Consider the following 27519-nt stretch of genomic DNA (forward strand, 5'->3'; position numbering starts at 1 on the left):
TCGCCCTTTCTTTAAAAGTCACTAAATCAGGTGCTTTGCTGTGGGGAGGGGAACAGGGTCCCGAAACCCTCTATCTTTTGCACAAGCCCATTGTTTTCTAGCATTTCCTGCTCTAAAAATAAAATAAAAAATAAGCTTTTCCTAATGGGGAAAACTGAGCCTGCTGCAAGGCAAAGTGCCACTCAGAACTCAGCTACTCGCCATCTTAATATGTGGATGGACCAATCAGCTTACATTATCCTGAACCTCAAAAATCCTGTTGGTACTCTATAGCTCAGGATAGACACTGGAAGCAGCAGCAAGATCTACCCCCCCCCCTTCAAAACTTGTCACTGTGTGTATAGATTAGGATATGGAAATTTTATTCAAACTTGTGGCAAAGTTCTGTCTTTGCTGCACATAAAAAGGTAAAGGGACCCCTGACCATTAGGTCCAGTCGTGACCGACTCTGGGGTTGCAGCACTCATCTCGCTTTATTAGCCGAGAGAGGCGGCGTACAGCTTCCGGGTCATGTGGCCAGCATGACTAAGCCGCTTCTGGCAAACCAGAGCAGTGCACGGAAACGCCATTTGCCTTCCCGCCGGAGCGGTACCTATTCATCTACTTGCACTTTGACGTGCTTTGGAACTGCTAAGTTGGCAGGAGCAGGGACCGAGCAATGGTAGCTCACCCCGTCGCGGGGATTTGAACCGCCGACCTTCTGATCGGCAAGTCCTAGGCTCTGTGGTTTAACCCACAGCGCCACCCATGTCCCCTTGCTGCACAAAGCATCATCCTTAAGGAAACCAGTTGTATCCTCTTTTTAAAAGCTGGTGGGGTCCCATGTACTAAGTCAGGGCATTGTTTGGGCGCTCAGCTCTCTCTCAACTCCACTCATATATTTATCTCCTGTGCACACTTTCCCCTAATGTGCACATTTTTTAACACATTGGTTAGTTGGAGGAGAGCATCACAAAATTGGGAGAAGCGCACAATTTGGAGGATAACTGTGTTTCAGTTTGCATCTTGCTGCAGAAAGAGTCACATACCGTATTGGCCTGAATATAAGCCACATTTCCCTCCCCCTGCCCCCAATTCCAACTGCGAAAAGTTAAAGTGCGGCTTATATTCACAACCTTACAGTATGCAGCCAGGAGTGCCGGGCAAAGAGCTCCAAGAGAGCGGCAAAGCAGCGCTTGCCCCATGCGTAGTCCCCCGTCCTCTCCCCCAAGGCCGGGAAGGGAGAGAGCTCAGGGGCAGTGAGGAATGGAGCAGCTTATATTCGGGTAATATTTTTTTTCCTTTCCCTTCTCCAATTTTAAAGGTGCGGCTTATATTCGGGCCAATACGGTAAGTAGGTTCCCGTCAAAATCTGAAGTGAATCCAATTTCTGCCTCATTCCAAAGTACCAATACTAATTTTACTACTTCTACTTTTTAAAATAAATAAATAAATAACTGTATTTTATGCGAGTTCGCAGAGGATACATGGCAAAGCTCCGAAAGCAGTCTGAGGATTTCTCTATTTTCAGATAAATTTGGTTTCACCTCTTCAAGGGGCAGGACTTCATGGTTAAGGGAGAGCAAAAGAAAGAATGCAAGGAGGCAGACCTGAGCCAAGCACAGGCCCCTATGGTCAAGAAAGAAGCTCTTCCCCATTGGGAGGCCTTTTAGTATGGAGAGGCTGGCTTTGAAGGCTGACAGCTGAGAGACCTCAGGCTTGCAGAGCAGTTGTTCCTGAACCTCTGGTCAGCAGCACATGGCTCAGTGTGAAGAGCCAGGTTCAAGGCATCCAATATATAAGGCCGGGAAAGACCTTCTTGACTTCTTCCCTCATTCTGGTGGGCTTCAAAGGTACAATAAGCCTCTGGCATTATGCAGGGGTGGTTCTGAAGAGCAGCAGAGGTGTGTGGGTAGTGGTAACCTTGAGCTGTTTGATGGTTCGGAAAAATCATAATTGGCTGAGGGATCAAACAGAACACTGGAAAGAATGGCCCAGGTCTCTGTGGGCACCTGATGCTATCTTACATGGAAGGCATGCTTGTTCCTTCCTTCCTTCCTTCCTTCCTTCCTTTCGTTCTTTCGTTCTTTTCTCTTTCCTCTTAAGATATAATTTTCATTTATCACAAACATTTCAAACAGAATCATTACTTATACAGTCAAGCCCTGGTTCCCAAACAGCTTAGTTGACGAATAAATAGGCTCCCAAATGCTGAAAACCTGGAAGTAAGTGTTCCAGTTTTCGAACGTTTTTTGGAAGCTGAACATCCGACGCGGCTACTGCTTGAGTGCAGGAAGCTCCTGCAGCCAATCGGAAGCCGCGCCTTGGTTTTTGAACAGTTTCAGAAGTTGAATGGACTTCTGGAGAGGATTAAGTTCAAGAACCAAGGTTCCACTGTATTTACGCTATTTCCCTGCATATCCCAATTTAAATCTATTTTATATTTTATTTCCATCCATTTCATATATGTTTTCAATGGCCGCATCATTTCGTGTGTGTGATTTTAGGCAGCACTCCTATACACCAGAAGCTGCTGGCATAAAGCAAAAGTAGAATAAATTAAGTCACGCCATGCCTTGCTGGGTTCACCCCTTGCCCACCTCCCTCCCTCCATCTGTGCCACTCACAGTGTAGCACCCTGCTTGTGGTTAACGCTTAGCTGGAATGAAATATTCAACGCAGCAATAGAGAAATTAAAATAATAATTTATTTGTCAGACAAATAAATGAGAGGCACAGTGGTATATGATTACCAAGCTCTGGCCTGGCCTCCTGCCATTATGGCCAGCACTTATATTTCCTTAACCCAGCCCCCTTGCTCCTCCTTTGGCTGCCTCTGTCCAATCAGCCTGGTTGAAATTCCTATTGGCTGTTTGCTAGAACCAATCACAAAAGATACACCCATTTCCTATTGCCTTTTATGGGAAATAAAAGCTATATATTCTTCTATCTATAAATGACAAATAAGTAGTCATTTATCTTACATTTGTCTCAACAAGGAACCTTAATTACCAGCTCACCTCTTGCCCTCCTTGCCCTATTGCCCTCCAAAACAGATGGTTAATAGTTTTAAATTTTTATCTTAAACAGATGTCAGGGATCTTGAGTTCACATCATCATTGAAAGATCTCCTTCTTTTGGAGGTCTTTAAACAAAGGCCTGACAACCATATGTGTGCTCTAATGGTGTTTCCTGCTTGGCAGGGGGGCTGGGCTGATGGCCCCTGTGGTCTCTTCCAACTATATGAAATAAGAATCTAGCATAAGGATTTAACATTTCTTAGTTTCTACATCCTTTGCATAATTACATTTAAGCCAATATATTTCATACATTATCATAGATAGCTTTTTAGAAGAATAAACCTTCTCAAAGTAAAAAAGGAAGGAACAGTTTACAGCCTCAAAATAAAATAGAAAGAAACCTCTTCTTCTGTTTACACCCCCTTCTCCAGCCAAGCCAGCTGCTTTTTCCATTTGCTTCTGCCCTTTTAACCTTAGGAAAATATGGCTCAAGTTTAATGGGAGGCACATGGTTTTATTTTACTATTTACCAAGTCTTAATTATGTTTTTTCTCAGCTTTTTTATATTCTGTAATATGTAGGGTCAGTGTAACCTTTGCTCTCAGCCTGTAATTCCCTTTTTACGACTTTGAGAATTGTTTTCTGCTATAGAATGTATAACTTGCTGTTAAAATGGAACACACAAGACGAAATGGTTAAATCGGTTATGATAAAGTGGGCTCAGGACATTGGGCATAATATTATGTTTGAGGACTGGGAAAGGTTGTGGCCCACTGGGTTGAACTTCACTGCATGTAATGCTCTGAAGGAAAATGTAATGAAAATGATATACAGATGGTACATGACCCCAGTTAAACTTGCCAAAATATACCATTTGTTTGATAATAAATGTTGGAAATGTAAAGAACATGAAGGAACATTCTTTCACCTCTGGTGGACCTGCCCTAAAGTGAAGGCCTTCTGGGAAATGATATATAATGAGCTGAAAAAGGTATTTAAGTATACCTTTACTAAGAAACCAGAGGCCTTCCTTCTGGGTATTGTCGGCCAGAAGGTGTTAAAGAAGGATCGAACATTTTTTATGTATGCAACAACAGCAGCAAGGATACTTATTGCTAAGAGCTGGAAAACTCAAGATCTACCCACACTGGAAGAATGGCAGATGCAGCTGATGGACTATATGCAACTGGCCGAGATGACTGGTAGAATTCGAGACCTGGGAGAAGAGAGGGTTGAAGAAGACTGGAAGAAATTCAAGATTTATCTACAAAAATATTGTAATTTGGTTGAATGTTAAGAAGGATGCTAGATCACAAATAATTGCCTACCATTGAATTAGATTCGAATTTGACGATAAGTGAGATTAAGGAAAATATAATTTTTTTGGAGAACTGATAGATTTTATTTAAATGAGCGGACATAAGATTGCAAATAAGTGGATAATTTGCTTGGAAAAACTTTTTTTTTGTAAAGATGTAAGTGGGAGCGGGAGACGTGAGGGAGTCCAAAGAAGTTGATGAAATTATGTTACAATATATGTTATTTTGTTTATTAAGCATTTGTATTTAAAAAACTTTAATAAATATGTATTAAAAAAAAAGAGAATTGTTTTCTGCTATAAATCAGGGGGGCCCCTTGTCCAGGAGGATAAACATCTTGCCAAAGTACTTAGGCAGCTGGTCTTCTGCCTGGCATAAAACATTTGAAAATCTTTAAGCTCTTTTTAAAATACAGGCCCTGATCAAAATATAAGCCTTGATAAAAATGCAGACTATGATTAGATGCCTCAACAGTGAGCCAGAGCTCAAACCATTTATAGAGGCTTCCTTCTAACATGGTTTAAAAAGCTTTTGTGTATCTTGACCTTGCTGTAGCTTAAATAGGCATGCCAACCATAACGGTTGCCATGCCCTTCCAGATCTAAAAGGTCTGTATTTTGTAGTATACATCATTCCATGATCCAGGATAGACAGGCTGCCTCGTAGTAGAGTTTCAAGGCAGGGATCCCTGTGGAATCCAGTGCTGGGGGGGGGCTGGTTGCGCCCATCAGAATTGTGCACCCGGAGCCATGACCCCCCCCCCAGTGTTATTCTAAAGCAGCAATGCTGCAGCAAGCAAAGGCGCCAGCAGCTCAGTCAGCTGCTTGTGGCTGCAAAGCCAGACAGGATGTATGTGACTGTTGCCATGGAAACAAAGGGGCAGTCCATTCTGTACTGAGCACCGGATGTTAGCTCAGTGTGTGTGTCATATGACCTGTACAGGATGTACATGGGTGGAGTTTGGAGTTTCTCTCTGTTTGTTGAAGAGAGCAGACATGTTTTCTCTGTACTCAAGTGAAAGACAGGAATAAAAGCAATGTAGATTCATTTCTGTCTGAGTCTGATTCCCCTCCCTGGGGATATGCTGGAGAGCAGGGAGGAGGAGAAGCAGTTTGGTGTGTTTTTCTCACAGCCTGAGGAAAATCGCCGGAACGGACCTCGTGTGTTTTTCCTACCGGGAGTCGCCGGAGGGAGGTCGAAAGAATTCAGCCGGTGCCTGGAGAGATAGGCACATACCTCTGACCGGCCCCGAATTCTGACATTGGTAGCAGAGGATGGTTGCTACGATCCATGGGAGTCTGCATCAAGGAGACTGTATTCATCCCTCTCCATGGAGGCCTGAGATGGAAGCTGATTCTCTGCAGCCAGAAGCTGACCAGAAGAAGCTGAAAGCCAAGCTACGGAGCCCAGGTATGAGATTTTCGGGCTTAGAAGTGTGAATGCAGATGGATTAATTCTCTGCTTCATGGGAGCAACGTTTGGGAAAAACAGCTCCGAGAGAGAAGAGTCTGCATTCCAAACATTCCTGTGGTTTTTCCTGTCCAAGGAAAGGAATGTGGTTGCTTAGCAACGCAGGCCAGTTTCAAGATAAGGGCTGGATGTCAGGCTGTGCTCGGAGAAGCAAAACAGCTCGTGTTTTGACTAGGTCCTTACAATGGAACTGTGAAAGGGACTTTCCAAGCAGCCAGTGTTATTGCTGCCAGGTGCACAGAGTGTAAACAAGCCAGCTATTGGATTTTAGAGGCTTGTGTTTGAGAGTCAATGCAAGGACTCAAAATGGATGCCAAGAAGGGAGTTCTGCCTTCTCCACCCCTCTTGACCAGTGACAATTATGCATCTTGGTCTATTAAGATGAAGGCCTTGCTGCAGAGTCAGAGACTGTTTGGGGTGATTGAGAACCCCATCCCTGCAGCACCAACGCCTGTTTGGGAGTCACAGGATATGAAGGCCAGAACCGCTATAATTCTGTGCGTGTCAGATTCTCAGCTTATTCATATACAAGATTTACCGCACGCGAAAGATGTTTGGGACACGCTGAGAAGGACACATCAGAGAGATGCAGGTTCTTCAGCGTTGCTGTATTTTGAAAAGCTGACTAACCTGAGGCTTGCGCCTGATGGAGATGTTCAAGCGCACCTGACGGAAATAAAATTTCTGCGTCAGCAGATGGTGGAACGCAATTTCCGTCTGGATGAGGAAGTGTTTTGCTTCATGGTGATCAACAGCCTGAATCGGACTTACAAAACCGTTGCCAGTCAGCTGGGGTCTCTCCCAGCGCAAGATCTAACGTCGGACAGGGTCTTTGCCGTGGTTCTGAACGAACATGACAGACTTGCCGCACTGGAGGTCAAGGACAGGGGGAGACAAGAACGGAGTTCAGACACCCCCACTGCTGTAGCTACTGGAGGAGACGCTGTAGCTTTGAACGTTGTCCGATGCCACAATTGTGGACAGACTGGGCATCTTCAGCGGAACTGCAGGAAGCCACGTCAGAACAAAGGAGCCAAGGGAAGCTCCACGAAGTCTGAGGCGTCAGGCAGAAGTCATGCCAAGTCACAGGCGAAGCCTGCAAAGGCTTTAATGTCCCTAAAAGCCACACCACAAGTGGGGAATTCCTTCATTTTAGACACGGGAGCGACGGTTCACATGACCCATCGCAGGGATTTGTTTTCGTCGTTTAAGAAGCAAAGCTTCGTTGTACAACAAGCCAACGGTCAAGAGCTGGAAGCCACCGGAATTGGGACTGTGTATCTTAAAAGTCTGAACTTGACTATAAACAATGTTTATTTGGTTCCAGAGTTGAAGTACAATCTGCTCAGCGTTTCGCAGATTGCCAAGAAGGGACTAGAAATGTCCTATGATGATCAACACTGCGAGATCTACAAAGATGGAGAGTTGTATCTTTCTGCCAAAGAGAAAGATGGACTGTATTTGTTGACTTTTGATCAAAGTGATTACATGGAATGTAATTCTTGTGATTCTAACATGATTTCTTTTGCAGGTGTAGCCAAGAAGAACGCCAAGCAGGTCACCTCGAGGGTTGACAAGGCATTTCAGCGGGTGTATACTGATGTGATTGGTCCTTTAGCACCATCTAGAGGCAATGCAAAGTATTACCTAATATGTGTTGATTCTTTTACAGGTTTTGTCTGGATTTATCTTTTGGAGAGACCCAAAGAAGCCTTAGAAAGGTTTAAAGAGTTTTGTGACAAAGTTAAAAATATGCATGATGCTGACATAGATTGTCTTTGCACAGATGAGAAGCCAATTTTTCTCTTACAGGATTTCCAGAGGTTCCTGAAGAAGAAAGGGATAAGACACAAAATTGCAGCTTCCGAAGAAGCTTGGAACAGATGTGTCTGTGTTAGGGTGAACAAAGAATTGCAAAAGGGAATGCATGCGCAATTGCTTAGTTCACATCTGCCACATGAGTACTGGGCTGAGTCGCTAATGTCGTATTGTTACACGTGGTTGAGAAAGGTTTCAAAAGAGTTGGGAAGTTCTCCTTTTGAGAAACTGTTCCACAGAAAACCTTCTGTTGCCCATTTCAAGGTTTTCGGGTCTCATGTGAGGACAGAAGCTCCAGGTGGAGTAAAGAATGCCAGAGGCATTTTTGTGGGTTATGAAAAGGGTCTCTACAGAGTGATTTTGTCTGAATCTGGTAAGGTGATTCTCACAAAATTTCTAGAGAGTGCTCCTGAACAGGAGAGAGTGATTGTTCACACATTTCCCACAGGAGATGATGATGATGATGATGATGATTCTGATGATGAGTTTGATCTTATTGAGTTCAGTAGTACTGATGATGACAGCGATAGCTCAGACAGCTCAGTTGTCACAGTCATTGAGAAGAAATCTCACACAATGACTAGACCCTCAGAAGAGGAGGATGAACCACTGATTAAGCTTAGTACTGGTTCTCCAGAGAGTTCAGAGGCTGAACCAGAAAGCAAGGGAGAGCAGCACCTCTTACGTAGGTCTGAGAGAGCAACGAAGGGTGTACCACCCAAGAGGTATTCAAAGGAGTTTGCAAACCTAGCTATTGCATGTGTTGCTGTTGTAAACGACCAAGGTCAAATTGAAGCTGTGTCTGAGTCAGAGACAAAGGCACAACAGAGAGTTGCTAACCAAGGTAATGCAGAAGCACTCATTCCTTGGAAGTCACACAACCAGAGAGGTACATTGGTAAAACCAGTGGCGGGTAGTTCCAAGGATGGAACTGAAACAACAGGGGAGTGTTATAAGTATAACAACTGTTTGTTTTCTTCTCTGGATGACGCTTTGCTCGCAGCACGCATTGATACTTTAGGGGGAGTATGTTATTCTAAAGCAGCAATGCTGCAGCAAGCAAAGGCGCCAGCAGCTCAGTCAGCTGCTTGTGGCTGCAAAGCCAGACAGGATGTATGTGACTGTTGCCATGGAAACAAAGGGGCAGTCCATTCTGTACTGAGCACCGGATGTTAGCTCAGTGTGTGTGTCATATGACCTGTACAGGATGTACATGGGTGGAGTTTGGAGTTTCTCTCTGTTTGTTGAAGAGAGCAGACATGTTTTCTCTGTACTCAAGTGAAAGACAGGAATAAAAGCAATGTAGATTCATTTCTGTCTGAGTCTGATTCCCCTCCCTGGGGATATGCTGGAGAGCAGGGAGGAGGAGAAGCAGTTTGGTGTGTTTTTCTCACAGCCTGAGGAAAATCCCCGGAACGGACCTCGTGTGTTTTTCCTACCGGGAGTCGCCGGAGGGAGGTCGAAAGAATTCAGCCGGTGCCTGGAGAGATAGGCACATACCTCTGACCGGCCCCGAATTCTGACACCCAGCCCCTGACACTACACCACTGATTCCATGTAAATATGGCTTCCCTGCTTCAAAAGCCATGAGGAGAGAGAGAGAGAGAGAGAGAGAGAGAGAGAGTATGCCAACAATCTGATAGGCCAAAGTGTGTAGCTCAATTATGAATGTAGCTATATTTTACAGTCAACATGGAAGACACCAGAAACCTTGTAGAGTGGAACCTTGGTTTTTGAACACCTCCATAGTCGAATGTTTTGGCTCCCAAAAGTCAAAAACTTGGAAGTAACTGCTCTGGTTTTCAAACTTTTTTGGAAGCCAAACATGTCACACGGCTTCCGTTTTGAGTTTCCCTATTGTATTGAGGTGTTCGCTTTCGCTTTTCGAACGTTTCCAAAGTCAGTCAGTCTTCTGGAATGGATTACGTTCGAAAACCAAGGTTCCAATGTACTAGAGAAGCAAGTGGTGAAACTCAGGTTCCTTCCTCCTCGCATGACTGGGGAAGTCTGCAGGTTATGGGGACTTGCTGGCCAGTTCTTTTACAGCAGCAGCAGTAGCCCTGCAGATGGTGGGAGGCTTTCAAGTCCACCCCCAGAGCTTTCATGTCCAGCAGGATTAGATAATCCGAGGAGCCAAAATGGTCCCATCTGACCTTATATAGCCATTATTGGTCAGACTGTTCCTTACTTTGAATAACTTCTTCCTGGGGGGAGCTTGTGCTGTTACATGCTTTCCAAGAGCCCTGCCTGATCCCTCCAGAAGGGCCGAAGAAGAAGTCAACTTCACTCTCTTTGTTCCAGAAAGCCATCCCATGGGGTGCAGATCTTGGGGGCCATGGGTGGCTCTTACTTGGCTTTGGGCAGCCTGTGTTTTCTTTGGGCTCAGCCCAGGAGGTAAGTCCCACCTGCAATAGAGATTCACATGTATTTTAACATTATACTTTATATACTATAACAGTCACAAATCCCAATCTGCTTTTTTGAACTGGAAACGAAGGAGGGATCTGTAAGGTCATATTCTAAATAATAACTTGGAGAGAAGACGGTATGCAGTGCGCACATATGTTTATTTTATTGATTAGTTAAATCATCTACATCTTTCTTGGAAGGAGGTGTGAGGTCATATTCTAAATGATAATCATAGCAACTTAGAGGAAATGTGTGCAGCACACGCATATGTTTATTTTATTGATTATTTACACTTCTAAACTTCTCTTCCTTCCAAGGGAGCCAAGGCCGATGTACCGTTTTTATTTTACTATGAAGGCACAAGATGCATGCCATAAATGAAAGATAACAACAGTGAACACATTATACAATATATGTGAAACTCACTCTCACAAATACCGGAGGGGGGGGTAAAAGACCTTTGGACGGTTAAGTCCAGTCAAAGGCGACTGGGGTTGGAGGGAGCTGGCCGAGGGAGCTGGCGTTTGACAGCTTTCCGGGTCGTGTGGCCAGCAGGACCAAACCGCTTCTGGCACAACGGGACGCCATGATGAGTGCCAGAGCACACTGAAATGCCATTTACAAATACCTGCACCCTAACCTCAGTTAGTAAAAGATAGGTCTGGGAAAGGTTGTGGAGAGTCAGTCAGTGAAGACAAAACTGAGCTGGTTGTATTAATGGTCTTAGAATAAATAGTAGATGCTACAGTGGCATAAAAAATATCAATTTCTCCCCCTCCCCTGCCCACCATTGTCCAATGATCACGTATTTGCCTACATGCATTATTTACTTTGTTTCCAGAGCCTGTTGCTTCCATTTTAATCACTAGCAATCATTATTTTCAGCATCTTCATCATCACCAGCAGGACACAGGGCAGGTTACAAGATTTTGAAATTAAAATAGTCAAAGATATCCCAATCACAGGGATAGAGTGTGCAGTGATGCTCCCACTGTGCTTCTCTCAGATTTTGATCTGCTCTATTTGTCCGCCATTAGGGATCCTTTGGGAACTGACACACACACCCCAGGCACAATTCTGCATTGTAGGGATTGGACTAGATGATCCTTGGGGGAGCCTTTCAGCTCTAAAGTTCTTTGATCCTGGTGACTCCCAGCCGCAATGCCTTTTCAAGTACAGCGGATTCCATCATTAATTTAAGTACAATGGGTTTAAATTTTAAAGAGACGGTTTCCCACAGTGAATGTTTCACTCAAGCCCATGTATGTCTGCAAGGAGAGTCAACATTCTCTCTTTCATAGCACATGGAATAACCTGCCGACGGTGCAGAATCGAGGAGCCAGGGTCGCGGTGCTTTCCAGCAACAACATACTGTAGAGTTGATCATGGGGGGTGCTTAGCCGAGAGACAGTATAAAGGTAAGGAGACATTACAGAGTGTTTCTTTCCCATTCGTGTGCGTGTTTGTATACCAGGGCTGCCATACATCTGGATTTTCCCAGACATTGCTGGAATTTCAAAGGCGGAATTGACGTCCCAGGAGAATTTCCGCTTTGTCCTGGATCTTAGGCAAGGCAAAGGGAAAAATCGAGTTTTTTTGAACTCAATGACTTTGGGGTTTCAGGTTTTCCTTTTAAAAAAGAAAGGCTGGACAATCTTGGTGGTTTCCTTAAAAAGAAAGCTTGTGGTGTCCTGGTTTTTACTTTTTGAAAAAGTATACTCTAGCGTATACTTGGCGACACGTACCTGTCCCTGCCCACCACAGGCAATCGTGTACGAAGAGTCTGAGGCCTTGTCTGAAAATGGTTCATGTAGCTGTAAACAGCACTGCAGAATGCATTAGTTCTCTAAAAGGTTGAACATTGTGGGTTCTGTTCAAGCAGAGCCGGCCCCGCCATGAGCCGAGCTGAGGCAACTGCTTCAAGCAGTGGGATCTGGCAGGATCCAGGAGTGGCAAATCCTACCGCTATGGTGTGTTTACCTGCTGCTGAGGTAAACAGCCCAGGCCGGATCAGGGGGAGGCTGACAGCAGTGACCGCACACTCAACCACCCTACTTCACCCATTAGAAACTCACTTAACTCACATAATCAAATACAAAAGACACACACAAAAACAAGCAAACAGGAAACCAGTAGGGCAAGGTGCATTGAAACAAAACCAATAATAATAATAGTAATTACCAGGAAAGAGGACACCACAGAAAGAAAGAGAGAGGGAGGGAGAGAGGAAAATAAAAGGTAGGGAAGAGGAAGAATGGAAAAATGCAAAGGAAAGAAAAAGAGAGTGGGGAAGTGTGTTTTTGTGTGTGTGTGTGTGTAGCAGTTGAAAGTCAGTTGTGCAAGGGATGTTATCTCCAGTCCTTTCAATTCAATACCTTTTTTTAAAGTTCACTGAAGAAAATGTGGCATCAAGGTGATTGGTTGCTCGATTATTATTATTATTATTATTATTATTATTATTATTATTATTATTGAGTTTGTATACCACTCTTCGTCTAAAGGTCACAGGGTGGTTCACACTTAACAAACTACAACTTAGCAAACTACTTGAGTGGCAGTGTAGCAGGCCATGCAAGCAGAGACGACAGCTGGGCTCATCCCACTATTTCGAAATCCATATTGAGACTCCAGGAAAAACCCTGGGCCCAATTGACCCTTATCCTCCACAAATGGTCTTATAGAGAAGACTGGTTCTGCTGTATTCTGTCACACCTTCCAAACATTCTGTCACACTCTGGTGTGGCAAACTAGCAAGATTCAAAACAGAACAGCAAAGTATGTATCAGCGGATCTGATTCTCCATTGCTGCAATCACTGGGTGGTCCAACCCAAATGCACTATACACACAGAAATGAGATGGTTCTTACACCAGGTGATCTTGACAGGTATTAGGAAATACCTAATAAGTAACACAAAGACGCCCTCTTCTCTCCACAATCCCAGATGGCAAATTGCTGAAAAGAATCAAGAACTGTTATATAAATGGTACCAGATGTGAAACCAATTGGACATCTCCCGAAGATGAAATTGAACACGAGGTACGCTGCTGTACCGACCAAGACTATTGCAACAAAACACTGTAGAGTGTGGGTGATGACAAACATAACAGTTAAGGCTGAAATCCTACCAAGACCGCTTGTGGAACTCAGTAGAATTTCCTTCTGATTAAACATGCATATGATTGTGCTAGATAAAAATTGCATCCCTACTTCTAATGTGTATCAGCTAGATTTGAAATTTGTTTCTAATAAAAAATAGATAGATGATAGAATATAATTGACAAATCACAGAGCATATTATTGAAAATATTTATCTGTACAAATGGTCAGAATCTTAATATTTATTTAAGACTGTAAAAACACCCTGATGATTGTGTTGTAGCACCACCTAGAAATCCAGTGAAGAACTAAGTACATGATTTTAAATGCTGGCTGCTGTCTCTGCAAATACACTCAGCTTCAGTGACTCCTTAATTCCAATTGTGCACCATGTTCAGAGTGGTGAAAAGTTGAGGCTCTTCCTCATTTCACCGAAGGCATGGAGATCCTAATCAGCTTTCATGAATCTGAACGGATTTTCCATGGGTGCCTGTTCCTGCACAAACATTACCAGAGGACCTGGGACTGTAGCCTTGTGTGTATCTGAGCCTTTCTTCATATACAGTATTCCATTGCCATTGTCTATGCATCTTTTTTGAACGCACCTATAGATACAGCTCCGCAGTTTGCGCCACCTCGCGGTATCCTTAGCGCAGGGGTAGGCAACCTAAGGCCCATGGAGCAGATGAGGCCCAATCGCCTTCTCTATCCGGCCCACGGACGGTCTGGGAATCAGCGTGTTTTTACATGAGTAGAATGTCCTTTTATTTAAAATGCATCTCTGGGTTATTTGTGGGGTCTGCCTGGTGTTTTTACATGAGTAGAATGTGTGCTTGCACTTAAAATGCATCTCTGGGTTATAGTCCGGCCCACCACATGGTCTGAGGGACGGTAGACTGGCCCACAGCTGAAAAAGGTTGCTGACCCCTGCCCTAGCAGTTACACAAACACTTCCCTTGGGCGCTTAGAAAAACAAAAACAAACTGCTGCAGCCACTACCATCACCATCTAGCAGCTGCCACCATATTTTTCCTCCACAACGTACATTTTTCCTGGAGGTGAAAATGAGGATTTGAAAGCTGGCTTATGCAGAGTTTGATTGTTGTTCTGCCTTCACATGTACCCTGGCAGGCAGCAGTTCTTCTAGTGGACACTGCAAAGTGCAATGCATAACCAGCCCACAAACCTTGCTCTTGATTTAGTATCATAGACTTGTAGAGGTGGAAGGTGTTGGTTTCTGCTCTCTTCACTGTGCAGCGAAAGTGCTTGTCACAAGACAATGTTTACATTCCACAGGCAATTGCTGTTGGAGTTTTCTCACGGGAAAGGGAGACTGGATGTGACGTACACTGGTTTCCTGTTTTTTCACTGTTCTTTGCAGTTCAGTCTGTGTGTTCTCTCCGTGCTTTAGAGGAGAGAGGATGCTTTCTCTGCTCCGGCAGAGGCAAGATGTTTTTCTGTAACTTACCAGCTTTGAAGTGTAAATAAAGCAATATAGAGTATGTGCACGTACTCCTCATCATTCCGCTGTGCACTTGGGACACTGCAATATCAACAGAAGGGACCCTGGGGGGGTCAGAGTGCCCAACCCCCTGCAGTGCAGGAATGTCAACTGAAGCATCCATGATGGCCATCAAAACTCTGCTTCAAAACTTCCAAGGAGGAGAGTCCCCAAGCTCCCAAGGGAGACTGCTCCACTGTCCAAGTGCTTTTGTTGTCAGAAAGTTCTGCTGGTGCTTAGCTGGAATCTCCTTTCTTGTAACCTAAAGCCATTGGTTCAAGTTCTATCCTCCGGGGCAGGAGGAAAGAAGCTGGCTCCATCGTCTGTGTGACTTTGTCCGTAGTCTCTCTAGCCGGGGAGCAGGCTGCTTCAGAGAGTACATCCATGTCACAGTATATTAGCAAAGGTTAATAACTAGGGCATCACACCAGATTCAGCTGAGGCCCAAAGCCTGAGAAAGATCAGGTCTATTCAGTAGGATCCAGGCCTTGGGCAACACTTGGGAAGGAATAGCAATGCGCAGGATTCTGCCTTCCCAGCTGGTGAATCGGAGGATCAAATGCTGCACAGTGCTGGTCCAGCCACTTAAACTGTATGTTTAAATAGGGTTCTAAATGTTAGAATTCCTCCTCCATGATTACAGTCATTGGATTTTTGTCTATCACATGACGGTGTATGTTTTGACTCCACAGAGTGGGAAGTGATGGAGACAGGATGTTTGTGTTACTGTGTTCCATGAAGGGGGACTATTGTCCTTTGTTTTTTCTCTTTGCTGTTTGACGCTAGAGGGAGAGGGAGCCATGTTGCAGTGCTCTGCGTGTGTTTATATGTAAATAAAGTAGATTAGCCAAAATGCTGAGTTGCTGAGGTCTGTTAAGCAAGCTTCGAAGACTCTGCGATCCCTAAGTGTGCCGATGTCTGCTGGCATCGGTCTCTGTGATGTTCGGACTGAAGAAAGCTTTTGAAGCTCCTGAATGAAAGACGAGGAGGGAGGGAACATGCCAGTCGGGCATGTGTCTCTGCCAGGGTCCTAGTCGAATAGGGTGCAAACAATACAGTCCTATTGGTAAAATTAAAAGAGCCCTGGTGGATCAGATAAAAGGCTTCCTAGTTTAGCATTTTGTACTCACACTGGCCAGCCTGGTGCCTTTGGGGAGCCCAGAAGTGGGACACGTGATCAACAGCAGAAGACTTAGGTCATTACCAGCCTGGAGGAAGAACTTCCTTATCCCAAGGTAGGATGAAGTGGGCAGAAGGAGATGTACTTTGTTCCTTTTTGATATAGCAGATATACCCTTTGCCTTTTAATGCTTTGCGCCTGGAGCAGAACAATAAGGACAAGGGTCAAGACACACTGTTCTTTGAGCTTATGCTAGCATAACATTCCATTTCAGCTTTTGGCACATCCGTTGCTGATTGACATGAACTATTAAATTAATTCAATACAGTACTTTTCCGTGTATAATACGAGGGTTTTTTACTCAAAAAGAAAGTTAAAAATCGGGGGTCGTCTTCTACATGGATAGTGCAGAGGGGGGACGGGCGATTTGCTTCAGCCGCAAGCAGCAGCTTTTTGCTGGTGATTGGGTGGGTGATTGGTGTATGCAGCAAAGGCTGCTTAGGATTGGCTGTTGCTACGGCAATTGGGTGGGTGATCAGTGGCTGCAGCAAGGGCTGTTTTTCATTGGCTTCTGCTGCGACAATTGCTGGCTGTTGGCAGCGAGCAGCAGACGATTGGTTGCTTTGGTGATTGGTGATGTGTGCGATTCAAAAAAAACCTCAAGAACTTTGGCCAATACTCCCCCCAAAAATCTCAACTACTCTGGTCCATCTCCCCCCAAATTCTTAAATTGTAGTCCCCAAAAATAGAGGGCGTCTTATACACGGGGGCATGTTATACACAGAAAAATACGGTACCTCCAGGACCACCTCTTCAGTCCTTCTCTAGGTACCTATGGGGTTTGCTGGTCAGCTTCCTGCAGCAGCAGCAGCAGCAGCCCTGCAGTTGGCCAGAGGCTTTTAACTCCGCCCTCAAAACTTTGAACTCCAGAAGGCCACATGAGCAGAGGAGTCTTATAGAGCCACTACCTGAGTGTTCCTTACTTTGCGTAGCCTCTTGCTGGGTGAAACTTGTGCTCTGAGAGGAGCCCTGCCTGAACTGTCCCCTCCCACCCGGAAGGGCCAGAGAAGAAGTCAACTTCACTCTCTTTGTTCCAGAAAGCCATCCCATGGGGTGCAGCATCTTCCCAGGGCCTTGGGGGCCATGGGTGGCTCTTACTTGGCTTTTGGCAAGTGTTTCCTTTGGACTCAGCACAGAAGGTAGGTCCCACCTGCAAGAGGAAGGTTTGCATGTAGATTACCTGCACTCTCAATTTCTTCAACCGTGACTAATCCCACTCTACTTTCTGAACTGGAAACAAAGGAAGGATGTGTGCCGTCATATTGTAAATGACAATTATAGTAACTTGGAGAGAAAAAATGTGTGCAGCACACACACACATTTATTTTATTGATTAGTTATGCTTCTACATTTCTCGTCCCCCCAGGGGAGCCAAGGGTGATGTACCATTATTAAAGGTAAAGGTACCCCTGCCCGTACGGGCCAGTCTTGACAGACTCTGGGGTTGTGCGCCCATCTCACTTAAGAGGCCAGGGGCCAGCGCTGTCCGGAGACACTTCCGGGTCACGTGGCCAGCGTGACATCGCTGCTCTGGCGAGCCAGAGCTGCACACGGAAACGCCGTTTACCTTCCCGCTGGTAAGCGGTCCCTATTTATCTACTTGCACCCGGAGGTGCTTTCGAACTGCTAGGTTGGCAGGCGCTGGGACCGAGCAGCGGGAGCGCACCCCGCCGCAGGGATTCGAACCGCTGACCTTTCGATCGGCAAGCCCTAGGCGCTGAGGCTTTAACCCACAGCGCCACCTGCGTCCCCATTATTACTTACCATTATTACTTGACTATAAAGACACAAGATGCACATTGTGAATGAAAGATAACAACAGCGAACACATTATGCAATATATATATGTATGAAACTCACTGTCACAAATACCTGCAACCTACCGTATTTTTTGCTCTATAAGACTCACTTTTTCCCTCCTAAAAAGTAAGGGGAAATGTGTGTGCGTTTTATGGTCTTAGATGACCCACGAGGATCCCTTCCGCCACCACAGTTCTGTGATCCTAGTGGCTCTCAGCTGCAATGCCATTCTAGTACAATGGATTCCATCATTAATTTAAGCACAATGGATTAAGATTTTTAAAAGACAGTTTTGCACAGCGAACGTTCCACTTAAGCCCATGTATGTCTGTGTGATGGACAGCAGAGCCAGACCAGAGTCCGGTGGTGGAGTCCCTTGGAAACCCCAGCAGAGTTCTGAAGCCTCTCTCTGATGGATACGGAGCCAGCTAGCCACAGAGTGGGGAGGAACAGCGCTTTGGGGGGAGGGAGAAATAAAAGAAGCAGTTTCTGTGTGAGTGGCAGCTCATAACACACAAGTCCGCTTAATTAAAAGGGTTGGTTTATTGGTAAATTGTAGAAATTCATGTAATTGGTGTACCATGAGGAGGATGCACTATATTTAATTGGGGGCGGTTCGCTGCCGTCTGCACAGAGAGTAAAAGTTCTGTGTTTCACAGTGCATGGAATCAACTGCCAAAGATGCGTAATGGAGAAGCCAGGGCTGCCGTGCTATCCTGCAGACGGAATCTGCTCAGTGGGGGATGGTGGGGGATGCTTTACTGAGAAAGAGTACAAAGGTAAGGAGAACTTGCAGCGTGCATCTTTTCTGTGTCTGTGTGTATATGCATCTGTATGTGGCGACACCAATTTATACCTCTGTCCCTATCCACCACAGGCAGTCATGTGCAAATAGTCCGAGGCTCCAGAGCCGGCCCTGCCGTGAGGTGGACTGAAGAAAATCCCTCAAGCAGTGAAATAGAGCAGGACCCAGGAGCAGCAAAATGCCACCACTAGGGTGTTTTTTTTTGTTTTTGTTTTTTGGTGCTGCCGCGGTCTATAGCGTAGGCTGGGTGAGCTTACAGGGGCGGGGCAAGGCCAACTGCTGTGTCTGCTATTCGCCGAAGGGCTGTTGTGTGGCACAGCCTCCCCACCAGCAATGTTCTCTTGCACTGCCTCCTTTTTGCAACTTCTCTCCCTCCAGCTGTTGTCTCCCTCTTCCAGACAGTGCGCTGAGGACTGGCTCACTCCTGAAACCCCTGCCCACTCTGCCACTGGGGCGAGAGCAGCAGCCAAGATTTGCTGCTCCTCCTCCTTGCCCTTCTTCTTTAATCCCCAGCTGCCGCCTTCCTGAACTTGGGTGCTGGGCAGCAGGGCCAGGCACCAGGAAGGATCTGCCTTCCCTGAGCGCTAATTTGGGGTCCTGCTATAGAGAGGGAGCCTCCTGCCCCTCCAACAGCAACAGCAGCAGCTGCCATTGCCACCAGCAACCCAACCTCAGTAGCACTTTCTTCTCAGTATACATACTGTCAGGGAACTGCCATCGGAAGGACAGGTGGTGGAAGGGCTCCAGGAGGATAGAAGAGATTCAGCAGCAGAAGAGGGAACCAGTAGGGGGGGAGCAGGAGCTTCCAGGGACAGGAAGTCGGAGGGGAGGCTCTGGGACACTTCCAGTGAGAACAGTGAGGAAGTATCAAGGCCCCCTTTAGCGACCCCCACCCCTCGCCGGAAGCTGTCACGCAGGGAATCTAGGAGACGCGTTTCCGTCAAGCAGCTTTTATGCTGGAAACGTTTCCGCAAGCGCCCACTGTCGGATTCTACCAGTGACTGACGGAGCCATGTCCAAGGGCTCCGCTCAAGGCAGAGCTTTGCTACGTTAAGCAAACTCCGAGGGACTAACCCTTTTACGCACAAGTAGCTCATTGTCCCATCACAGCAATCCGACAGTCCCTGAAAGCGCTTGTGCAAGGAGAGGCATCATGAGCAACCCAACCAGAGCCGGCGAAGGGGGAGCAGCTGCAGCCGTTCCAAACCTGGAAGAAAGGTACAGGATGTTGGAGATGCAGTTAGCCCTGCAAACGGCTAGGCTTGAGGAGAGGAGGGCTCACGATGCAGAGAAGGGAAAAGCCACCCAAGTCTCAAGGAAGGTGCCGGGACTGGTGCAGAAATTTGGGGGTGATCCCAGGAACTATCAAGCCTTTAGGACAGAAATGCAATATGCCCTTAATCTGCAGTTTGATGAGTTTCCTGATGAGGAATCGAGGGTGGGGTATGTGATTGGCCATCTAGAAAAAGGGGTGAGAGACTGGGTGAGGCCCCTGATGGCAGCCAATAACGAGGTCCTAAAGGACACAAGGAAGTTTTTTCGCGCCATGGATCTGATGTTCTCCAGTGAGATTGAGCAGGGAGTGGCGCGCAGACAGTTAATGGCGTGTAAGCAAGGGAACCGATCTGTCCGTGAGTACTGGACTGAGTTCACCATGTTGATCCATAAATTAAGTTGGGATTTGTCTGCGGAACCGATACAAATGCTGTTCGAAGAAGGATTATCTTCGGCAGTAAAAGATGAACTTTCCCGGGCGCCCAGGGCAGAGTCTATGGACCATTTGACTAAATCCGCGCTGGCCATAGGAGCACGCCAGGAGGCCAGAGCCCTGGAGAAGCGGGAAGGGGAAGAGGAGCGTTGGAGGGATTTCCGCATTCCAGAGATTCCAGAGCAGCCTTCCCAGCCAGCAGAGCCGATGGAAATCGGAACAGCGCGCGCGCGCACAGTTTCAAACCCCAGCGAAGGGCGGAAGAAGGAGGGGAAAGGCGCCAAGAAATGTTTTCTCTGCCAACAGCCAGGTCACTTTGCCAGGGTTTTTCCGCAAAGAAAGGAATGGCAAGGAATGGCGGGAGCTGTTGGGGCGGAGGCGGAGGGAGCTAAGGAGTCAGTAAAAGCCAACGCCTGGCTGGAACCATCAGGGCACAGCAGCCAGGCCAAGGATCAGTGAATGTGCCCACGCCGGAACCGCCAAGACCAGCGCTAGTAATAGAGGTGTTGTTAGAGCTGGCAAACGGACACCCTCTAAAGGTTAAGGCGCTATTAGACTCAGGCAGCTCCTGCAACTTTATGAGTAAGGAGTTTGCAGCTGCACACCAGATACAAACCATCCCTTTAAAAAATCCCCTGCAGGTGACCACGATTGATGGGAGGGCGCTGTTGGGAGGAGAAGTTAACCAGCAGACTGTCCCCATGACAATGAGGGTGGCAAGACACACGGAACTGATAGCGTTTAATATAGCCACTTTGGGAGGAGCGCCCATCATTTTGGGGATGAGCTGGCTAGCGCTGCATGATCCACTTGTGGGATGGCATCAGAGAGTGGTTTCCTTTGGGTCAGCACATTGTATGGGACACTGCACGGAAGAGGGGGGCCAAGTAGGTACCCAGGCCACGTTAGCAAAGATAGAAGCAACGGATCAAGGTAGGGTACCACGACAATATGCAGATTTTGCCAACGTCTTCAGCGAAAGGGAAGCAAATAAACTACCCCCGCACAGACCCTTTGACTGCCAAATCAACTTACTCCCAGGAGCACAACTGCCAGTGGGCAAGGTGTATGCAACGTCAGACAGGGAGATGCAGGAGTTAAGGGAGTTTATTGACAAAAACCTCAAGCGTGGGTTCATCAGAGAGTCACGAGCGGTGGGGGGTAGCCCAGTGTTCTTTGTGGACAAAAAAAATTCAGACAAACCAAGATTGGTTGTGGACTTCCGGGCCCTAAACGCAGTGTCCGAACCCGTGACTTTCCCTATGCCCAGAATTGATGACATTCTGACCCGGGTGAGAAAAGGGAAAATTTTTACCAAGCTGGACCTGAGGGGGGCGTATAACCTGATACGTATGAGAAAGGGAGATGAGTGGAAAACCACTATGTTCACCCCCTTGGGGGCCTTTGAGTACTGCGTTATGCCTTTCGGCCTCCAGGGGGGGTCGGCAGTTTTTCAATCATTCATGAATCACGTCCTAGGACCATTGCTTTACAAGAACTGCGCTGCGTTCTTAGATGATGTACTGGTGTACTCAGAGGATGAAGAGCAGCATGTGCGAGATGTACGAGAGGTACTGAGCAAACTGCAAGAAAACCAGCTGTGGGTAAAACTGGAGAAGTGTCAGTTTCACACCAGAGAGGTGGAATTCCTAGGGTACCGGTTGTCAGACAAGGGGCTGGCCATGGATCCTAGCAAGGTGCAAGCGGTACTGGAATGGAGGCCACCGAAAACTAAGAAAGATGTGCAAAGGTTTTTGGGGTTCGGAAACTTCTATCGGAAGTTCATCAAGAACTTTGCCCACTTAACGGCCCCCATCACGGATTGTCTCAGCAGTAAGAAGAAATTTGTCTGGACAGAAGAAGCGCAGCGAGCATTCGAAAGTTTAAAGAGGGCGTTTGCTTCGGAAGAACAACTCTTACACGTGGATCTGCAGCAGCCGATGAGAGTGGAAACCGACGCGTCTGACAGAGCGGTGGGCGCCGTACTCCTACAGCCGGGACAAGATACGTCAGAATGGAGACCGTGTGCCTTCTTCTCGAGGAAATTGAACAAATCTGAGAGGAACTATACCGTGTACGACAGGGAATTACTCGCCATCCATGAAGCGTTCAAGAGATGGCGACACCTGTTGATTGGGGCGCAACACAAGGTTCAAGTGCGGACAGACCACAAAAATCTAGAATACTGGAGGACAGCCCAAGTACTGAACCAGAGACAAGTAAGATGGGCGCAAGAGTTCTCCAAGTTCAATTTTGAAATTCGCTACGTGCCAGGGGCAGAGAATGTCAGAGCGGACGCTCTCTCCAGAAAACCTGAGTACTTAGAGGGGGAAGGAGCGGCGGAAGAAAGACATATCATCTCTGAGGACCACTGGGTTTGTGGGGCGGCATTGGTGGGGCAAAGAGAACTGGTAGAGGGTATTGAGAACGATGAATATGCCCAAGAAAAGCTTAGGGAACTCAGGGAGACAGGTGAGAACACAGGGGGGTTTGAGGAAAAGAACGGAAAACTATATTACAAAGGGGCACTCTACATACCAGATGGGGAACTAAGAGGACGGGTGCTCAAACAGTTGCATGACAGCCCCACGGCGGGGCACTTCGGACAGCACAAGACCATGTGGTTGGTTACCAGGGAGTTTTGGTGGCCCAAGGTGAGGGAAGACGTGCGGGAGTATGTCAGGGGATGCGACAGGTGCCAAAGAGCAAAGGGAGAGAGGTTGGCGCCAGCAGGGTTATTAGAACCCTTACCCACCCCAGAAAGGCCATGGGAGATGGTATCCATAGATTTTATGACCGATCTACCGAAATCCAAAGGGAAAACCGTGGTCATGGTGGTAGTAGATCTACTAACTAAGATGTGCCATTTTATAGCTTGTTCACATGCAGTCACAGCAGAAGAAACCGCAAGGTTGTTTGTAAAGCATATTTTCAGGTTGCATGGCGCCCCCTTGAGGGTTTTGAGCGACAGAGGGAAACAATTTACTTCCAGGTTCTGGAGGAAACTAATGAGCTTGTTGCATGTGGAGGTAAGTTTTTCCACAGCCAGGCACCCAGAAACCAATGGGCAAGCAGAAAGGGCAAACGGGGTTTTGCAACAGTATCTGAGGTGTTATGTAAAAGACAGAGAAACTGATTGGGTAGATAAGTTACCTCTGGCAGAATTTGCCTACAACAACGCGGAAAACGTGTCCACAGGGATGAGTCCCTTTCTGGCCAATTATGGGTGTCACCCTCGAGCATTCCCAGGAGAAGGAGGGGAGCACTGGAGCGTACCAGCGGCGGAACACTTTGTGGAAGAAATGGAAGCGATCCACCGGCAGCTCCAACTCAACTTGGAGAAAGCCAAAGAAGCATATAAGAAACAAGCAGACAGAAATAGGAGGGAAGGTGAAACCATAAGGGTGGGAAACCGGGTGTGGCTATCCACCCAAGGACTGCCGTTTAAGGGAGGGTGTAAGAAATTGAGACCCAAACGGTTGGGACCCTTTGAGGTCATACAACAGGTGAACCCAGTAGCCTTCAAACTCAGATTGCCCAGTCACATGAAATTGCACCCCGTATTTCACAGATCATTACTGTCACCGTACCGAGAGGGACGGGAGTGGGGGGAACGTGAGAGGGGGGTCACCCAAACACCTGTCATTGAAGAGAGAGAACGCAACATGGAAGTGGCAGGAATCATTGATTCCAGGTGGAAGGGGAATCGGGTGGAATACTTGGTAGAATGGGAGGGGGAGGAAGAGTCAGAAAACACGTGGGTGCCGGCGGAAGAAGTCCACGACGAGGTTCTGATAGAAACGTTCCATCAGTGTTTCCCAAGAAAACCGCAGCCGGTGGAGCGATTTAGGAGGGAATACTTCGGAACCACTGATGAGGAAGGGGTGTTTGAAGGGTTCCCAGAGTCAGGGAGTGAGGAGGCAGCATACTCCGACGAAGAAGAGGAAGACGGGGAAGGAAATGGAAGGCAGTGGCTAGAAGTGTTTGAATCCTCTGAGGACGAGGAGAGTTCCTTCCGAGGCTTTCCAGCCTCACCGCCTGTAGAAGGGGAGGCGGGAGGGGATAGAGGGGGGCCTGGAGGGGAGGTGGATGTCAGGGAACTGCCATCGGAAGGACAGGTGGTGGAAGGGCTCCAGGAGGATAGAAGAGATTCAGCAGCAGAAGAGGGAACCAGTAGGGGGGGAGCAGGAGCTTCCAGGGACAGGAAGTCGGAGGGGAGGCTCTGGGACACTTCCAGTGAGAACAGTGAGGAAGTATCAAGGCCCCCTTTAGCGACCCCCACCCCTCGCCGGAAGCTGTCACGCAGGGAATCTAGGAGACGCGTTTCCGTCAAGCAGCTTTTATGCTGGAAACGTTTCCGCAAGCGCCCACTGTCGGATTCTACCAGTGACTGACGGAGCCATGTCCAAGGGCTCCGCTCAAGGCAGAGCTTTGCTACGTTAAGCAAACTCCGAGGGACTAACCCTTTTACGCACAAGTAGCTCATTGTCCCATCACACATGCATAGGCTCAGATTGTATAGTTGCAATCCTCTACGCCGGTGGTTTTGAATTAGCTAAGTACTGTGGAGCCCCTACTTTTGAAAATGTCAGTATCTCTATGATAGTTTTTGTTATGTTAATGGAATATCCTCCAACATCCCAGTGATGCAAATTGGGATATGGTCTGGTCCCTCAACGCAACTAAAAAACACCTCTATCTTGACAACGGCCCCATCTCCTGTGCAGATATATGCACCCCACTCAGTGACCCCTCGCTTCCCACCGGGTACCTCAGTGGAGGCCTTGCCCCTCACTCACACACCCTCTACTCGTTCTCTCCCTGCACCATCCAACTGAGGGGGAAAGTGTGTGTGTGTGTGTGTGTGTGTGTGTGTGTGTGTGTGTTGCAGAAGGTATTCAGCTGAAAGGGAATTGTGCAGGGGATGCCATCTCCAACCCGTTCATTTCAATAGCTTTTTTAAGGTTCACTAAAGAAAAAGTAGGGGACGCAGGTGGCGCTGTGGGTTAAAAGCCTCAGCGCCTAGGACTTGCCGATCGAAAGGTCGGCGGTTCGAATCCCTGCGGCGGGGTGCGCTCCCGCTGCTCGGTCCCAGCGCCTGCCAACCTAGCAGTTCAAAAGCACCCCCGGGTGCAAGTAGATAAATAGGGACCGCTTACCAGCGGGAAGGTAAACGGCGTTTCCGTGTGCGGCTCTGGCTCGCCAGAGCAGCGATGTCACGCTGGCCACGTGACCCGGAAGTGTCTCCGGACAGCGCTGGCCCCTGGCCTCTTAAGTGAGATGGGCGCACAACCCCAGAGTCTGTCAAGACTGGCCCGTATGGGCAGGGGTACCTTTACCTTTACCTTTAAAGAAAAAGTAGCAGGAAGGTGAATAATTGCTTTATATTATTAGTATTATTAAATTTGTATGCTGCCCTTCATGTGAAGATGAACAGGGTGGTTCACCCTTGTTGTTTAGTCGTTTAGTCATGTCCGACGCTTCGTGACCACATGGACCATTAACAAACGACAGTTCCCAAGGGGAGTTGTTCTGTGGTTCACCTCAGGCAGAAAAATGTCTTGGGCTGGGGCACTTTGTTGGGAACCCAGCCAAATGGGTGGGGTATAAATGTTGTTGTTGTTGTTGTTGTTGTTGTTGTCGTCGTTATCATTATCATCATTATCATTATCATTATCATTATCATTATCATTATCATTATCATCTAGTGGAATAGGGTGCAAACTACTACGTGTAAACTGATTTGAGCGGCAATACAACAGGCCATGCAAGCAGGAATGACAGCTGGGCTCAGGAAGAACCTGAAAATGCCCTGGGCCCAACTGACCCTTATGCTCTGCAAATGGTGTTATAAAGAAGGCTGGTTCTGCTGTATTCTGTCACACCTTCCCAACATTCTGTCACCCTCTGGTATGGCAAACTAGCAAGATTCAAAACTGAACAGCAAAGTATGTATCAGCAGATCTGACTCTCCATTGCTGAAATCACTGGGTGGTCCATTCCTAATGCACTATATACAAAAAATGTGAGATGGGTCTTACACCAGGTCATGCTGACAGTAGCACAGGTACAGTGGTACCTTGGGTTACAGAGGCTTCAGGTTACAGACTCCGCAGGAGGCCCCATTAGCTAAAGTGGTGCTTCAGATTAAGAACAGTTTCAAATTAAGAACAGACCTCCAGAACGTAACCCGAGGTACCACTGTATTAGGAAATACCTCATAAGTAACACAAAGATGCCTTCTTCTCTCCACAATCCCAGATGGCAGAGTGGTGAAAATAACCAAGGGCTGTTATGCTGATAATTCCAGATGTGAAACCAAATGGATAAATCATGCAGATAATATTGAACATGAGAAACGCTGCTGTGCCAAAGACAATTGCAACAACAAATGGTAGAGTGTGGGTGAAGACAAACGTAACGGTTAAGGCTGAAATCCTACCAAACCTCTTGTGGATTAAGCACCATGGAACTCAGTAGAATTTCCTTCTGATTAAACATTCATACAATTACTCTAGATGAAAAATTGCATCCCTTCTTTTTTAATATTGTAAGACACCCTGATGATTGTGTTGTAGCGCCACCTATAAAACCTGTGAAGAACTAAATAAACATGATTTTAAATGCTGGCTGCTGTCTTTGCAAATACACTCAGTTTCAGCGACTCCTTAATTCCCACTGCGCACCATGTTCAGAGTGGTGAAAAGTTGAGGCTCGTCCTCATTTCACTGGAGGCATGGAGCTCCTAATCAGCTTTCATGAATCTGAATGGATTTTCCTTGTGTGCCTGTTCCTGCACAAACATTACCACAGGACCTGGGACTGTAGCCTTGTGTGTATCTGAGCCTTTCTTCATATACAGTATTCCCTTGCCATTCTCTATGCATATTTTTGAACACACCCATAGATACAGCACCGCAGTTTGCGCCACCTCATGGTATCCTTAGCGCAGGGGTAAGCACACTTCCCTTGGGCACTTAGAAGAAATAAACACACTCTTGTCGCTGCCACCCAGCAGCAGAGGAAACCGCTTGGGCACCCGGGGCAGCAAACATGACATGCACCTGGGGGAGGTGCTATTCACCCACAGAGGTGGGGCGATCCGCCCACATGGGTGCACCGAACCTCCTGGGGGTGGCTGCACCGCCTGCCAACCATGCAAATATGCCTGGCGTGCGGCGTTGGCCACCAGGGTTGTGAGTGCCGCCAGCCAGGGGGTGCATCCCCAGCGGCCAGCACCGCTCGCCGAGCGTATTTGCACAATCAGTGGGCAGATTTTCACGGCAACTGCACCTATCGTGAACATCCGCCCACTGGGGATGGGAGCGTCGCCACACCGATCTGCCCAGGGAGATTTTGTCACACACACACCCCTAGGCATGACACCCGGGGCGCACCACACTCCACACACAC

At 47.1% G+C, this 27519-nt stretch overlaps 3 long non-coding RNA genes across 3 annotated transcripts in view; all 3 read left to right on the plus strand.

Annotated features, from left to right (window-relative positions):
* Window positions 1-27519, plus strand: part of LOC307209147 — a 109635-nt gene that overhangs the window by 38162 nt on the left and 43954 nt on the right. The gene's annotated exons all lie outside the window — the stretch shown is intronic.
* LOC307209152 lies at window positions 9805-15466 on the plus strand. The gene is made up of 4 exons (XR_013835349.1): window positions 9805-9999; window positions 11316-11432; window positions 12958-14345; window positions 14674-15466. It is a non-coding gene; the product is annotated as an uncharacterized lncRNA (long non-coding RNA).
* On the plus strand, window positions 16715-26699 carry LOC307209143. Its single transcript, XR_013835339.1, has 3 exons — window positions 16715-16932; window positions 18253-18372; window positions 26368-26699. It is a non-coding gene; the product is annotated as an uncharacterized lncRNA (long non-coding RNA).

This window comes from Podarcis cretensis (assembly GCF_951804945.1).
Source record: "Podarcis cretensis genome assembly, chromosome: 2".
Lineage (NCBI taxonomy): Eukaryota > Metazoa > Chordata > Lepidosauria > Squamata > Lacertidae > Podarcis > Podarcis cretensis.